Source organism: Marmota flaviventris, chromosome 13 (genome assembly GCF_047511675.1).
Source record: "Marmota flaviventris isolate mMarFla1 chromosome 13, mMarFla1.hap1, whole genome shotgun sequence".
Taxonomy (NCBI): Eukaryota; Metazoa; Chordata; class Mammalia; order Rodentia; family Sciuridae; genus Marmota; species Marmota flaviventris.
Genome location: NC_092510.1, coordinates 39,393,628 through 39,411,104, shown reverse-complemented (window position 1 = coordinate 39,411,104; position 17,477 = coordinate 39,393,628). Strand labels below are relative to the sequence as shown.

The 17,477-nt window shown below is 34.5% G+C and overlaps 1 protein-coding gene and 1 non-coding gene across 3 annotated transcripts in view; one reads left to right on the top strand and one right to left on the bottom strand.

Annotated features, from left to right (window-relative positions):
• The first annotated feature begins 1,027 nt into the window (after window positions 1–1,027).
• Window positions 1,028–17,477, top strand: part of Rfx3 (regulatory factor X3) — a 301,278-nt gene continuing 284,828 nt past the window's right edge. For both annotated transcript variants that reach the window (XM_071600604.1, XM_071600605.1), the window contains exon 1: window positions 1,028–1,192. The gene's annotated coding sequence lies outside the window, so the exon portion shown is untranslated. The remainder of the gene's footprint in view (window positions 1,193–17,477) is intronic.
• Window positions 9,611–9,714, bottom strand: LOC114098878 (U6 spliceosomal RNA). The gene has a single exon (XR_003583808.1). It is a non-coding gene; the product is annotated as a U6 spliceosomal RNA (small nuclear RNA).

Below are 17,477 nucleotides of genomic sequence, written 5' to 3'. Positions count from 1 at the left end.
GTGTAAGTTACCCCACCCCTCCACGCCTTTCGTCGAGGGAGCTCGCCAGGGGTTTTCTCATCCTCCGGGAAGGGCAAATTCTTGTTCTTTATTAGCACTTACTCCCAGCCCCCTGGGTCGGGAGTGATGACTTCGCCTCTTCGCTCCGGAGTGAGGGCCGGACGCGCTCCGACCTCCCCACCTCTCCGAGCCAAACCGCTGCGGGTCCGCGGGAGGCCCGCCCGCTGCCCACACGCGCCCCAGGCTCGCCTTCTCTAAGATGGCGGCGGAGGCAGCTCGCTCACACCCCGCCGCCCGCGCTTCCCGGAGTCGTGGCCTCAGGAGGCGGGAGTAGAATAGGGCGCAGACAACAGAAAGGAAAGGGCAGCTCGGACCTTCCAGTCCAACGAGGGACCCTAAGAGTCTAGTAAAGGGATAAGCCAGGAGGCAAACACTACCAGGAACACCGCTGGCGATTCACGTACGAAGCAGTGCCACATCCGGGCCCTCTGCCGAGCCCGCCCCGGAAATGATGTTGGGGGGGTCGAAGGCCGTTCTTCAAAGTGGATGCTTCCCCCGCCATAGCTCATCTCCTCACAAAGTGCCTGGGGTCGCGCTCACTATTCCCATCCCTGGTTTAGCCATTACCCTCTCATGGCTCTGGGGCTTCTCTGCACAAAGCTGGCTGCGGTGACCGGCAATTCTGGCTTTACAGAAAGTATTCCTCGCATTCTAACTCTAAAGTCTCCTCGGCTTGACCAAATTGTGTAGTAGCGTTCGTCTGGGAGGACTTTAAGTGACGGCAGGCCTGGCCAAGCCTAAGCGCACTTCTTCGGAGTCCCTAAATCAGAATCCCGTGCTCTCGGCCACCCCTCCGCCTGCCCGTGTTCTGAGCCATGTCAGTCAGGGTGGTGAGCCCGCCCCTTCCGGCGACTCCGCCGGCCCGCCTCCTCCCCTCTTCCCTCCCCCACCCCTCCCCGTGCGAGTGTCTCCCTCTCCCTCTCGCTCCCTCTCTCTCTCCCTCTCTCTCTCTTTTGTGAGTTATAGCAACCGTTGCCTTGTGAATCAAGCGCCATAGTCACCGTAGTCCTGGCGACTGTTACCCATCAACAACAACTACTCCTCTCCTCCTCCTCCTCCTCTTCCTCCTCCTCCTCCCCACCACCACCATCTCCATCACCCACCAACAACACCACAATAATCCACAGCCAAGGTGAATATTCTTCGGTCTCTACATGTGTGTGGGAGCGTGTGGATGCGTGTGAACGCGTGTGTCCGTGCGTGTGTGTGTTCGTGTGTGCGAGCGGAGCGTGGCTGTGCGGGGTCTCACTCCTGACACCGGGCTGCTGCTGCGGCGCGGCAGCCGAGGGGCTCTGTCCCCGGCTTGTTTACAATGGACCCTGCGCGCCGCGGCGGGGTCGGGGGTGTGGGCGCCGCGCCGCCCGCTGGCCCTCCCCGGCCCTCGGCGGCCGCACTTCAGGGATGGAGCGGGAGCGCGGGGGGCTGAGAGCCGAGCGGGAGAGGGAGCCACAGTTTTCCGATGCGGATGCTGGATCTTTCCCTTAGGTCTGGTGAGAGGAGGAGGGTCAGGTGAAGAGATAAGGGATTTTTTTTTTTTTTTTTTTGCCCCCGTTCTTTTTCAAAGCTGCTTGTTTCCTTTTTCTTTGAAAACCGAAATAGATAACAATGTGCGGCCGGGTGGGGGGACCCAAGAGGTGGTGTTTTGTTGTTGTTGTTGTTCACTTGTGGGGCCTTGTTATTTTTATCCTCATACATCCGTGAACTTTTCCCACCGCCTATTCCCTTCATTTTTGCCCCTCTTTGCTTGGTGCTAAATGAGCTGCTCTTCTTTGACCATCATCAGCTTCATGGTTTTCTTTTTTCTTTTAAAATTGTATTTTCTTTGTGCTGCAAACAGTCTTAATATCCATTCAGCACTCTTTCCCCCCCCCCCCCCCCCCCCCGCCCCAACCCCTTGCACATACATTGAAACCCGGGGCCTCTTCGCTGGGCTCTCTGTTGCACAGGGAAAGATAGATAGATATAGATATAAATATAAATATATATATATATATATATATATATATATAAATATATATATAAATATATAGATATAAATATATATATATATATTTTTTTTGTTTGTTTCTTTTTTGTTTTTTTAAAGTCAGTCTCTGTCTCTTTTTGGTGTGTGTGTGTCTGTGTGTGTGTGTGTGCGCGCGCTTGTGATTTAAACCGGATGCAGGGTATCTGTTGTACTTGGGTTAGTAGTTATTGACAGTGCTTTATCCTTCTTGTGGAGATGGGAGGGAGTAGTAGTGAGGTTCCATTTCACTTTGATGAACCTCCCCTCCCCACAGTGGAGTGTTAACAATTTTCATTGTGGTTATGAGACTTCGTGTGTGATGAACAGGGAAAGGACACAAGGAAGCTTTCGAGAACTCACTTCACAATGTTATTTGTGACAGTTATGGTACTTTAAGAGGTTTTTTTTTTTTTTTCATCATTTCCCTTTGAGAGTTGAAATTGAAGTCAAGTTGTTCATAAAGAATGCATGAAGCTTCTCAACTTGAAACGTGTGTATATTTCACTTTCTTTTTGGTTGTTAAGATCTAGGCATGTGTGTACTTAACATATTTTTTATTTACTTTTTTATTTTCTTTGGACAGTGAACTTAAACGTGCTAGGAAGAGGGAACTTCTTTTTTTTTTTTCCCCAAGAAAATGTTTTTCTCTGCAGATTTGAATACTTATCAGTCCTCAAGTAGTAGGGTTCTTGATTAAAGCTAACCTGGTTTTACAGATCTCAATTTTGTTCATTTTTCAGTCTAACTTTTAATTATCAGTCAAAAGTATTGTTAATGAATGTATACTAAAACAGATATAATGTACTATTATAGTTGCACATGTTGTAATTTCCAATTTAGATTTTAAAACACTTATTTAAACAGTATTCTTTGTAACAGCAAACATATATTGATTAACTGACAGCAGCCTGTGAATAATATGACAGCATTAATTATTCTTGAGATTGTCAATGAGCAAGTTGGGTAATTATAATGATATTTAGGCTAATATTTTAAAATAGGAGTTAGGGGTTTAATAAAACTTCCTTTTTCGTTTTCTTGTGATTCCTATTTTAAATGCAGATGATATTTTATTCGAAAGGAAGTTTTCTTCAGCACTCACATCTCTTTCTAATCATCCCCTCCCCAACCTAAATTCCATGAAAATTTCTCTGACTAACTTGTATTTTTTTTTTCTGTTCAGATGAGTGTCAAATGCCTGAACACTTTTGGATGGTGAAGCTCCTGGGTCCTATAAACTGTCTCTGAAGTTAATAGGAGTTTTGCTGTCTTGGGATAGTTTTAGATCTTATGCCATTTACATAAGTTTCAGTCAAGTAGATTATATATATATTCTACAATGTTATATTTAGTATTTTTATTTGCAGTGTCTAAAAACATTTTGAGGCATTTTACTTGTGTGTTTTAGATTTTCTAAAATTTAAATTTAGGTTCGCAAACTGATTTGAAAGCAGAGTTTAAATTGAATTTGACTTCTTAACCAATTTTAAAGCATGCATGTGGTATAAAAGTTGCTGTTAGAGATACTTAGGGCTCAAGTAAATGAAAATTATTCATATGGATTGGTTAAATAATAATCATAAATAGTAACAAAACAAATGACATTTAAAATTAAATACAGAGGTAAATACTCAGCATTTAGTTCATTCTTTCTGTAATATTTTTCCTAGAAGAGTGTATGTTATGTGTTGGTATTGCTTTCAGTTTTTAGACTATCAGAAATCTGTGAAAGTAATCATGCTTTCAAACTATATTCACTAGTAACTTTGTTTGAGTAGCTAAATATCGTTTGTTTTATATTATAATGCTTTTCAGTCTTTTTGTATTGTTTTTCCTATGAATTATATTAAACCATATAGGACATAGGCATAGTAAATTTACATGTATGTCGTAAACTAATAATGTATTCCTAGAAGTTTGCATCGTTTTACAACGTTTTCATTATATAGAGGTAGTTGTGCCTGATTTCTGAAATACTGTGTTATTCTTCAGTATTCAAATAGTCTTGTACTCTACTTAGGTACTCAATTAAAAGGTTTATAGTTTAAAAGCTTGAAATTCTTTAACCTTAAACAATTTTTTTAACCTTTAACAAATTTATTGGTAATTTTTTTTAACCATTAAAAAATAACAAAAAACCGAATGAATCCTAAGATAGTTGCCATGCACTATTTGAATGATAAGGTGATGTTTTTCATCATTCTGGAGAAAGTTGGTATTATGTGTGCATTCCTCTAAACTTCCAACTCTGGGATAATAAGTATCACTGTATTTTCAAACTGTAGGTGGTACATAATTTTGCTTTTCAGATTTTAAATTATGTGTATGTTTGTGTATATTTTTAAAGGATGGGTGTCAGGTGTGTAGTAAGAGTTAATTTTTTTTTCCTCTGATCTGAGCAGTCTAATAGGATTGTTACTTTGTTGTTAATATCTACACTGAGAATATAAGAAATGAAAATACTAAATAAGTAGACTTTTTAAATGATGAATATGCTGGTTGTTTATTCTTTTATGTTGAACATCTGACTAAATATCCTTTGTTCTCAGTTACTTTATTAAAATAGTTTGCTTAAGTAAATCATTTGTCTTTAACTCTTTGGATATTCTAGTAGCTACCACAAAATGGCTTATAAATTCCTTGTTGTTCACAGGTGCATAGTGTTCCCATATTTTGGAAATCTAAGATAAGTAGATTTGACTAAATCTAGTGTGTTAGAGACAGATGGCTGCTTTAAACAGGTGTCACTTTCATTTTTTTACTGCATTGTGTTGGGACTTCCACAGGGGTTCACAAAAGGGCTGTCTAAAGCAGGTGGCATCCTTTGCTTTTGTCTTTGGTTAGATATTTTAGAGTTAATTATTTTCCTAGGAGGAGTTTTTTGTTTTTTTTTTAAGTAAAATTTCTGTACTGTCCTCTTTGAACTACTGAAGATTGGTCATAGCTCATGTCTAAGTATCCCTGTATTTTCAAGCTGTAGAACTTGTAGATGCTTTTATAAACTGTTTATCAATTTTTACAAATAATGACAAATTCTCTTTGAATCCAGAAAAAGAATGTGGAAGCTCCTTACACATTCAAAGGTCAAATTTATCTGAAGCAAAAGGATTTGACTAAAGTGAAATTTGGTTAACATAAGTCAATTTTAACCATTTCATACTTAGAATAATTTTTTTGCATGATGTTATTTTAATTTGAGCGATATGTTTTAGAAACAAATTTTTTTTTGTTAGTTTCATATTTTAAAACAAAAAATTTCCTGACCTATTTTAGTTGCTGCTATAAAATTTGTAGTTTTTTTAAAATGAAAATTGTTTTTAAGCATTAGAGTTTAAAAATATGTGCTGGAGTAAATAAAAGAGTATTAACCTATTGATTTCTAGGTTTATTTTTACTCTGTGATTCCATCGCTTTTTTTTTGTAGGAATTTTGCACATCTTATAACAGATGCACCAGAGGGTGCTGTGCTGTTATCAATATTAGATTATTATAACTAAAAATGTGAAATGATTAGCACTTTTATTTAAAGAAAAAATTTTAATTACCTATGCATTCAAATATATAGTCTTATTTCTGTGGAGTTTAAAATTTAATGTACTGTCTCATTGGCACTTTTATATTGAAGTGTGTGTATTATTGCAACATATAGCATACTAAAGTTGAAATCTTTGATGTAGTCAGTGTCATCAGAAGTCCTTATAAATTAAAATATATGCAGATTTTTGAATCTCAAAAATTTATTTTAACTTGAGAAAAACATAACCTGGTGTTTTGGTTTTCTAGAATTTGATATTGCTGGCACATATCAGTATATTACATGTTCTTATAACACTTTTATATAGCATAATTAGTGATAGGCTTTCATGGCATAATGTTCAGAAATACACCTGAAAAGTATAAATGTTTATGGTGGCTAAGTGAAGGCAAATATGGTAGTTATCATGCTTAATAATCAACAATAATAATATAAAAAGTTATCTAGATAAATCAGTTCCTGCTTTATGCTGTTGGAGTAGTCTGGCTTGTTTTTTTTTTTTGTAATTATTGATTTTATTTTTTAAATACATGACAGCGGGATGCATTACAATTCTTATTACACATATAGATCTGGCTTGGTTTTTGAATTCTGCTTATTATCAGCAAAGTTTTAGATTCTCTGCCTTATTCTGTGCCTTATACTTCTAAAGTGGGAACAATTTTCTGTATCTGAAGAGATTTTTTTAGAGCTGTTGAATCTGGTGTGTTGGGCTGTTTCTTGCACATCAATTCTTTTCACAACAATATACTCTCAAAGGTAAATACTGACACAGTGGTGTCTTCCCCAAGTAAACTTTGAAAGGTAAAGTTTCATGGATGTATTCCACATTAAACTATAATCAGCTAATGGTGATAATTTTAAAAAGTAACTTTATAAAGTATAACAATTTATGTGGTGGAATGTGTCAAAGAATATAAAAAGTCACTAGAGAGTAACAATGTTTTTAAATACTGGTCTTAACTAAAGAAGGTTAGGCATTTTTTCTGTAAAAAAAATATAGTCCCACAGTTTACTAGTTAGTCAATGACACCGTGATTTTTAAAAGTATATGGCAAATTGTATTGTTTAGAAATCTTTATATTTGAAGTTTTGGGTTTATATCAAAGTACAGCATGTACATCATTAAAATGATCAGTTAAAAAACTGCGTTGTTTTTAGAGTATCAATACAAAAATGCATGGTTTGAGTATATTAAAGGCTAAGAACACAGGCTTGGAGTCAGGTTTCAGATAATCTTATTAGCTGTATGACCTGGGACAAGTTATTTGCCTTCACTTAGCCTCAGTTTTCTCATTTGAAAAATAGGGTAAATCTTAGGGTTTTTGTGAAATTTAAAACATAATTTATGTAATGTAGGTTAGTTAGTCTTTGTTGTGGAATACCTGTTGGTTATTTTTACTAGGAAATGTTTAGATACCTATTGTAACTTTTTTGCTACTTAGTTATCATTCGAACATGATCCTTGGTGACCATTTATTTTCTAATGTGGCTGAAGTTCTGAAAGACTTTGTCCACTAGTCCAAGTCCAAGTTATTAAGTAATTATTCTTTTTTCTCTCCTTTTAAAAATAAAACAAGACCATAAAGATATCTCTCAGTCACAGCTTTGGATTGCCATTTGATAATCAGTCTTGTTACCACATTGAATTAAAAGAATGTTAGTCCAAAATTATGTTTTAATTTTACTCTGCAGCCATATTATAGTGGGGCTCCTTCTACTACATTCACATAATTCCCCTGGTCTAGGGATTTCAGATTAAGAACTAATGATGTAACATTTCATTGTGTCTTACACTTCCCATTGTCCATTTCATTATCCTATTTAGATTTTCCTCTTCACGTTTCACGTGAATTTGTTTGAGATCATTTTGAGCCTTATTTATAAACTTCATATTAAATCTAGTCATTACTATATAATAGGATATTCTAGTCAATTTTATAAAGATGAGTTGTTCAAGGAATTATTCTGCAGGTCTATAATATATTGCTTATTATTGTTATTTACTGAGGGTATGAAATGTGTGAAGTCAGCTCTGGTCTTCCTATAACAATAAGGAATTTTGGAATTAATTTGCTAACTCCTATCTTAGATTGTAAAGTAATCTTTGAACATTATCCAGAATAATATATGAAATTACAGAGGGGAAATGTCTTCTCTGGCTTCTTTCTTTGGATGTTAGAAATGTTTAGCATTTTGAAGTTGGAAGCTATATATAAAGTTGCTGTTTGGTAATTTGATACATTTTTATTCTTTTGAGCAATTTGATTAAGAATGAAATGTTTTTCTTATTTTAGAGTGATTTAAATGGTTTTAATCTTTGTCAAAGTAGAAAAATTATGATTAACACATTCTATTTGAAAAATTTGTCTGATAGTCATCTTTTTCCCCCAAAGTATTGTATATTGTACAAACTTTTTGTTTGACTTTCATTTTACCTGCTCCCATCTTCCCCCATCTTGTGTTTAATTAATTATATGACCCCCTTTTACGTTATTTTTATAATTAGCCCCATCACATAAATGAGACTTACTCTCAACTCTCTGCTTGTGAGTTTGACACATTTTAAAGAAACTTTTCAAAAAAGTCTAGGAAATAGGGCTTTACATTGGAAGATTATTTTCAATCATCTATTATTTTCTTATAATATTCATCTGACTACTCTCTTTAACAAATATATAACCTTATTTCACTAATGATGTACCTAAGTGTAGTTTTGATTCAGAATTCTCCGTCATCATGAGTTTGTTCTTGCCTCTAGCTAAGTATTTTAGGGTTAATCTCTAGTTAAGTCTCTGGTTTGCACAGTCACATACACCTGTCTGTTGCTGACTCTTTTAACTCCTGGATTCTTTCTCATTTAGAAATACCCAGTCAATACAATTTGTCTTTATTTTATATTGCTTGGACAAGGAGTCCCAGAGGTTCTTGATGTTTCCTGTTTAGGCAAAAATAGGTATGGGATAATAGGAACTGAATCAGTGATAAGAGAGTAAGGCAATTGGTCTGAAAAAATTAAGTATATTAGTTGGTGAGAGGAGACAGATAAATTAAGATGTGGTAGAAAAGGAAATGAGAGACAGTGACTAGGTTGAGAAATTAAGGACTTCAAAAGTACCAGCAAAATAAGTATAAAGAGGAGACAACAGAAGTACTCAGTTTGCCCCTAAGTGTAAAACCTTAGCCTAGTCACTTAAATTCTGTAGGTCTCAGCCTTTCCATCTGTAAAATGAAACAGTAGGACTTCGTAATCTCCAAAGCTCTTTCCAACACTAACAGTCTCTGATTCCATGTCAAAATTGGCACTGGGAAAAGGAAGCATGCCAGTAACATAGAGCCAGGAATTGGTGATTGCTTTACCTATGTTCTGAAAGGCTAGCATGTTGCTTGCCCTTGCTGCTTCTAATAACAACAACAAAGAAAGAAAACTCTAAACCTGACACTAGGATAATGACCATACCTATGGCAAAGTGTCAGAAGGTTCTACCATTTTATTGGTTCTAGTAGAGAGGATGGCCAAGTGCCCTGATTTGCTCACCCACATAGGAATTATCTGAGCCTCACAGCTTGAGTTCCTGCTGGAGCCAGCTTCACTATGTATGTGTGCCAGACAAATGTCTGACAGTTGGGGCTCCTGCCTGTTGCTCACCAATGAGTTATTTAAAACCGGACATAATTTCACAAGTATGTGGATAGATGAGAGAGAGAGACAGACAGACCAGAAGCACTAGAAAGTAATTTAGGTTTCTTTTGATTTCATTTTTTACATTTCTCTATTTATAAAATCCTTGACTTTTTCATCCCCCCCCCCCCCCCCCCAAATACTATTCAACTGGTGTTTGAGCTCAAATCCTGTCAAGGTCTGGGCAAGTTCAGACACTCTTTGGACTACTTTGAAGCCCTGGTCTGGAAGCATTGCCATCATCCACACTAGTCTTCTCTTATATTTCTCCACTGGTAATAATTATTACTTTTATTTTGAATATGGCTTGTACTTAGATAATTTTTTTTAATAAATAGAATGCTTCACAAATTTGCATGTTATTCTTGTGTTGGGGCCATGATAATCTCTGTATCATTTCAATTTTAGTGTATGTGCTGTGGAAGTGAGCATGATAATCATTCTTTTAATTCAGATTTGGTATCAGAAAAACTGTTACGTCTCATCTGCATTTTCATAAAATTTTAATGTGGTAAGTAGATGTCAGGATTTTTAGAACAGGACTAACTAAGAACAGAAACATTTTTGCTTAACTCAGGAAAAGTCACATATTCTACTATACCTCATTTCTTTTGCCAGCCTAATAGGGAAGTGAATGAAAGATTAAGAGACTCTAATTACTATTATTATTAAGTTAATTTTTTTTAGTTGTTAATGGACCTTTATTTTATCTATGTATTATTTATTTATTTATATGTGGTGCTAAGAATTGAACCCAGTGCCTCACTAGTGCTAGGCAAGTGCTCTACCCCTGAGCTACAACCCCAGCCCCATTATTATAATTTTTAAAAATTATTTTTGAGTGCTATTTTTAGTTGGTTAATGTAACAACATTCAAGTTTCTGAACTACATTCAGATTTGTATGCTTAATAGCATATGTTTATTTCAATATAACTATCATACTTAGAATGCATCTGGTTCTCTTAATTTTCAGTCATTTAGTGTACCTTAATTTGCAAAACCATTTTAGAGTTGCATATTACTTGACTTGTGAGTTAAGTTTCTTTCTTCCATACTTTAGTTATGGAATAATGGGAGATGTTGCTATAGTAGAGTGGGAAGAAACAGATAATATTTAAAAATCATATCCTGTTTTTCTTATTGATACCAGTGCCTTATATATTCTTCCCAGTTCATTTTCCTGGATTGTGAAGTTTTGGTGGGGTTCGGACTCCAGATAGGCATTGTGAAGTAACTCAGAAAATCCACCATCTTTTCCAAATTTCTTCTCTTTTCTGCTAGACTACTGTACTGAGAACATATATTTTTTGTGAGGGTAGGCATTTTATTACTTTAATAAAACACTTATTACATTATTAAATTATTCTGAAGTTTGAGTGTATTTCTACTTAGTGGTTCCTTTTCTTCTACACATTGAATATATCTGTAAAGGTCTGTTCATTGGGATACTATTGGATATAAAACAATATCTTTCTCTTTTAAGGAGGCTGTATTGTGATTTAGTCATGCACAGATTCAGATAGGTAGGAATAAAATAAAGAAATAATGAGAAAAACTAGTTCATGCATTAAGTGATTCCCTAAATCTTTCTCTTAAAATTTTGCTGTAGATAGGTGATTTTGTGGTATAATTTTTGAAATAAAACCTAGGTTTTTCTTCTGCTACTGCTGTTGACATTTTAAATTACCCAAGAGTATATATGTAACAACAGGCTTTTACTGATTGGCATCTGATTATATCTGATAACAATCTAAGAGAGGAGTTTTGATGAAGTGTCAGCTTAAGGGTCATTAATAAAAAAACATAAGTAACTAATAATCTGGAAATCACTTCTAAAGCTTTAAATGTGTAACATGTATTTGACTGTGCCTCAGTGAGGACCCAACATGAAAAATTTATACACAGAGACCAGATAAACTTAGATTCTTTGTTTTACAACTTGATTATACTGAATGTTTCTAAAAAGGGTGTTTAAAAATGCTTTACATTTTTATGGTATATTTATAACATGGAATTTAGCTTAAAACTGTTTTGTATATATGAATGTTTATGTGTGTGTACACTTTTAGAAAGTCATTTTAATGATATATGGCTTAGTGCTGTAGAACTTACCAGTACCTTTTTTTTTTTTTTTTTGCTTACTTGTTTTTGAATTATATATCTTGGAATAGTATTAGGGACATTTAACATTTACCTCAGTGCTATTTTCTGGAGACAAAGAAAATCAGGGGAATGGTTTAAGTTCTTTGAATTACTTTTGTGTGATGTTAGAAATAGTTTTTAATAGTGCCTCACATTACCTGATGAGTTTTAGAGGTATTTTTAGTTCATAAAGGCCATGAATGTTGAATTGAATTAAATTATAGTTAAAGACAAAAAATGTAATTAATTTAAATTATAGTAGGATAAAAAATTGTGCTGCTGGATCAACATTTGATCTGTTCCTTTGTTTTTTAGAAGTCTGCTGAGTTTTGAAATTTAAAACCATTAAATAATATTGAATGGGTAAAGCTATATAATAGATGTGGATTTATATTTCAGCAAAGGTATAAGAACCATAAGGCTTTGAAGTGAGGAGGGATTTTTAAAAATCTTTGAACTTGGAAAGATTGTATTTTAATATTTTAACTGGGTTAGGATTGCCTGAGCACATTTGAGTTTGAGAGGAATGCAAGTGACCATGGACTGGAGATAAAGATCAGAGTAATTTGTGAGAGAAGGTCATATTATCGACCCTGATATTCTACTCACCTCCAGCCTGCTGCCCTGGATAAACTTAGAAGTAATTATTTTTGTTGCATGACATAAGCCTATAAAATTATGTTTTTGTTTATTTCCATTGCTGTGTGGAATTTCCCAAATATGTATTTTATGTGATCTTTGGAAATTCCAGCTTACCTTTTGGGTTACAAACCTTAGAAATAATGCCAATAGATGGCACATTACCTAGAACACCAGCTTAATCTGAAAGACTGAGGTAAAAATGAAGGTAAATGGGAGCGGGATTGTGTAATTGAAAACACTAGAATGTGAACAGTTGCTAGTACAATGTAAAGAAAAAGAAGGATCATATCAGGGCCCATGTGTGAATCCTGGTTTGCTATATTCAACATATCTAATAATAATGTAGCTATTACTATTACTGACAATATTTGTAGTATTTGTTTCAAAAATATTATAGCAAAGGTCTAAGAAATACCTGGATATATCACTATATAAGTTTTTTTGTTTAATATTAGCTTTAATACAGCTTTAAATTTGATTAATTAAATGATTTACATCAATGTGTTTTTAGTACCAATTCTTTTTTACATTAATATTATTAACATTTAGAAATACTAAAATGGCTTAGATACCCATTGGTTCTAAAGGAGTATTTTGAAAGAAAAGATAGACAATGGGGTATTAGATGCAAAATTGCATATTCTCAGGTATGTGGACATATTTTTTAAGATTTCAAATTGTAGAAGACTTCAGAAATGATAGATGATATCCTTGGGAATCTGCAAGAATAAAAAAGAAAATGGAGTTGGTTGAAATTAATAGAGAATTTGGAAATTAAAAATAAGGTGATTAGATGGTAAACCACTCTGAATGGGGAAATAATTTGAATTAGCAATTGTTTTTGTTGGTGTTTTTTTTTTTTTTTTTGGTACTGGGGCTTTAACCCAGGGGCATTTACCACTGGGCAATATTCCCAACCCTTTTCATTTTGTTTCAGGGTCTCACTAAGTTGCTGAGGCTGGTTTCAAACCTGTGATCCTCCTACCTCAGCTTCCTGAATAGGTGGGATTACAGGTGTGCTCCACCACATCAGGAGAACCATCAGTTTTTATCCTTATTACGATTTTAAATAGTGGAAGTGGAGGAAAAGATTATGCTTGTTTTTTTTTTTTTTTTTTTTTTTAGCATTTTCTTCTTTTTTAATTAATTTTTTAAAATTTATATGACAGCATAATGCATTACAATTCTTATTACACATAGAGCACAGGTTTTCATATCTCTGGTTCTATACAAAGTATATTCACACCAATTCATGTCTTCATACATGTATTTTGGATAATAATGTTCATCACATTCCACTATCATTTCTAACCCCATGTCCCTACCATTCATTCCCTTTCCACCCCTCTGCCCTATCTAGAGTTCATCTATTCCTCCAGTGCTCCCCCTCCCTACCCCACTATGAATCAGCCTCCTTATATCAGAGAAAACATTCAGCATTTGGTTGTTTTGGGATTGGCTGACTTCACTTAACATTATCTTCTCTAACTCCATCCATTTACCTGCAAATGCCATGATTTTATTCTCTCTTATTGCTGAGTAATATTCCATTGTGTTTACATGGTATATATGCCACATTTTTTTTTTTTTTATCCATCCATTCATCTATTGACGGGCATGGTACCACACTTTTTCTTCTTTTTAATTAGTTGTGAATATTTACAATAAGGTTCTGTGCCTTTTTTTTTTTTTTTTTTGGTACCATGAATTAAATCCAACACTGAACCACATCCCCAGCCCTTTTAAAATATTTAGAGAGAGGGTCTCAAGGAGTTGTTTAGGACCTTACTAAGTTGCTGAGTCTGGCTTTGAACTCACAGTCCTCCTGCCTTAGCCTCCCAAACTGCTGGGATTACAGGCATGCGCCATTACATACCTGGAAGGTTCTGGAACCTTTGTCTTTTACAGTATGAAGTTTGATTTTCTAGATGATATATATATATAGAAAAGCTTTAAGTTGATATGTTGTATCAGGTGTTCTTGTAATTACTATGAAAAAATAACAAAATATTTTCATTTGGGATATCTGCTTATCTGATATCTAAAACAGTTTATGTTTGGGAAACCAATATATATTGAAACACTGTATACCATAAAGTACATGTTCTTAAAACTTTCTGCATTTTGAAATATTTAAAACTCATATTAAAGTAGAATAGTATCATGAACTGCCATGTACTCATCACATAGATATAAAAATTATTATTTTTTACTGTTCTTAAAGGTATAAAATTTGAAATATTTGTTTATTGACATAAACTTGAACCCTTCTTGAATTCTGTGTTGCTTTGAAAATTTTTAAATCTTATGTTAAGAACAGATTCAATGTAGACTTAAATTAATGCTTATGTTGAGGGCAAAATATTTAAAAGTGATTATCTTCATATTGTTTCAGCATTAAATTAGGAAGGTTGTTTTCACTTGCTGGTTAAGTCTTTTGTTTAGTAATTTCAGCCTCCTGGTTTTGAAATGTGATAAAAAAGTAGCAAGCACAGACAGAAGCTCTTGTTTGCAGGATGCAGAAAGAAAACTGTCTTGAGATATACTTCTCAGATGTGAAATGGAATTAATCTTTTGTTTGTCATTGTTTTAACTTTTTTGGGTAGGTTTGGGTAAACAGTTAAAATCATTTTGTAAGTTGATAAAGGAAAAGAGCCTACTGTCTTCTGGTATGGTTCCTTCAAAGTTAGCTGCTCAGTTAGTGGGACATATTTTAAGTTGTTTATAGTAGAATATAAAGGAAGAGACACACAAAGGCTAGTGTACTAATAATTTGTGATAGCATTGAAAGCTGTTTAATATTTTCTTATTTATTATCTTCAGTAATGAGGAGATTCCCTAATTTTTTTTTATCCTACTGAGGCCAGATAGAAGGAAGCACATTTCTAATTTTGCTAAGTCTATAGCAAACAACAACAAAAACAAAAAACACCTTAAACATTGTTTATGTTGAAAACTATTATGATATGAACTAATGTGTATAATAAAATAATAATTAATGGCATTTGAATATACAACACAATGTAGATCTAAATGTCTTGATTTAAAATATTATATTGTTAGAAACTAAATGACAGCATGAAAACATAAATACATTAAATAAGGTCTCTATTTTTAATTTGTGTATAACTTTAGTTACTAAATTTCTGTGTGATCCAGTGTGCATTAGAAATGTACAAGATTTTGTAGCAGTCTTTTAAATATTTCTATTCCAGGATAACTATCCAGACTGAATAATAAAGTGATGTGCAATAACTAAAACTATGCTTTAATTAAATGATTTTATCCCATAACTAACTACCATTTCTTTTCTCAAAGGGCTATATTTAATTCTTTTTGCCATTAGGAAATACCTATGCTAAGTGATCCTGGATATTAGATTTTCATGCTTTTCAGAAGTAGATGGAAGATGTAGTATAAGAAGAAAACACCAGTACAATGTTTAATGAGTCAGTATTGAACCAAACATAAATGTAACCCTGCAAAAAAAAATCATTAAATATATATGCTAATTTCAGTAATATTTGTAGTACATTTTGTTATGAATGTAATGCAATATCAATTTCAACATTATAACAACTTTCTATGCTTTCAGATTCCTTATACTTAAAATCAAAATCAAATTGTTATTATTTTTTTCTTTCTTTCCTTTTATTTTTGTAGCAGGGATGGAACCTAGGGGTGCTTTACCACTGAGCTACATCTCCAGTTCTTCTTGTTTTTTATTTTGAGACAGGGTCTTTCTAGCTTGCTGAGGCTGGCCTTGAATTTGTGATTCTCCTGGCTCAGCTTCCTCAGTTGCTAGGATTATAGGCATGTGCCACTGCAACTTGTTTATTTGGCTTTTTTAAAAATATAGTTTTCTAGTTGTAGATGGACATAACTTTAATTATTTATTTATTTTTATGTGGTGCTGAGGATTGAACCCAATGCCTCACATGTGCTAGGCGAGCGCTTCACTACTGAGCCACAAGCCAGCCCATGCTTATTTGGCTTTTTATTGTTTTATATTCCATGTAGTATTTTCTGTGGTTTTAGATATCTCATACTTAAATTCAAAGTATAATTTTATTTGGCATTTTATTATTTTATGTTTCATGTAGTATTAATAAAAGCAAAGGTACCAGGCTCAGTGGAATCGCCTGTAGTTCCAGTGACATGGGAGACTGAGGAAGGAGTATACAGGTTCAGAAGTGGCCTCATTAACTTAGCGAGTCCGTGTCTCAAAAAATGAAAAGGAATGAGAATGTGGCTCTGTGGCTAAGCTCCCGTGGGTTTAATCCCCAGTACCAAAAATGCCAAGAATAAACAAAGAAGAACAAACCACAGGCAATTTTTATTCTAGCATTTAAAGATCATTTTCTTTTAAAATATAACTGCCAGTGTATTTAAATTTGTGATGTCATTAAGATAAATATAATAATTTATGTTATGTGATAACAATTCTCACATTTCCAATGTGAGAATATTGATCTATTTATTCTATAATAGCAATTTCTTAACAGCAAACAAAGTTTAATAGTCTTATTAGGAAGAAGACCATCTCTATATGTAAAAGAGCTTTATCCAAGCATTGACCTATGTTTTAGAATTTGACTCTGTTTGCATAGTAGCCAAGCTTTTGAAGCTGGAACCTCAAACCCCCTTTATTGACTGTCTTCATTCCTCAAGGACTCAATTTCAGCCTTTCTTCCTGTCTCTGCTAAACTATTCTATTGCCATTTTCCTTTGTCCCTCTACTATGTCTGGCCCAGCATAGCAGACCAAAAGAAACAGCCAGAGGGCTATAGTAGAGATTAGACAAGTGAAATGGTTCCTTAGTAGAGTTACACATGCTTTTAAATGGCACAAATATATAGGATTTCAATAGAGACATAATTAGGATTTTATTTTAGCATCAGAGTTTTTAAGTCGGATGGACTCTGGAGATTGTTTAGTTACTCCTGCCTACCTTCTACTTATTTACATAAGAAAACTGAGGTTAAGTGACTTGAGGTTAAGTGACTCTGATAAATGTTACATATATATTATCAGAGCTGAGGCTGTTGAACCCCAGACTCCTCATTCCTCACTCTGACAAATATCCTTGTCTTTTAGTTAGTGTAAACTCTGCTTAGCATTTAGTACTCAGAATATTTGTTATTTTATCTATAACTTTCTTCATAATTTTTCTAGAAAATTAAAGATTTTTTAAAAATTCTTGTTATTTGTATTTTCCCTTACTGGATATTAATGATGTATACATAACTAATGTATTAGTATAAGTAATTATCAGGTTGACATGTACCTCTTTACTCTTTCTGCCCCCCTTTCCTCCTTCCTTCCTTTCCCTCCTTACTCCTTTCTTCCTTTTGTGGTGGAGGTTGAACCCAGGGCCTTACCCATGGTAAGCATCGGCTCTACCACTGAG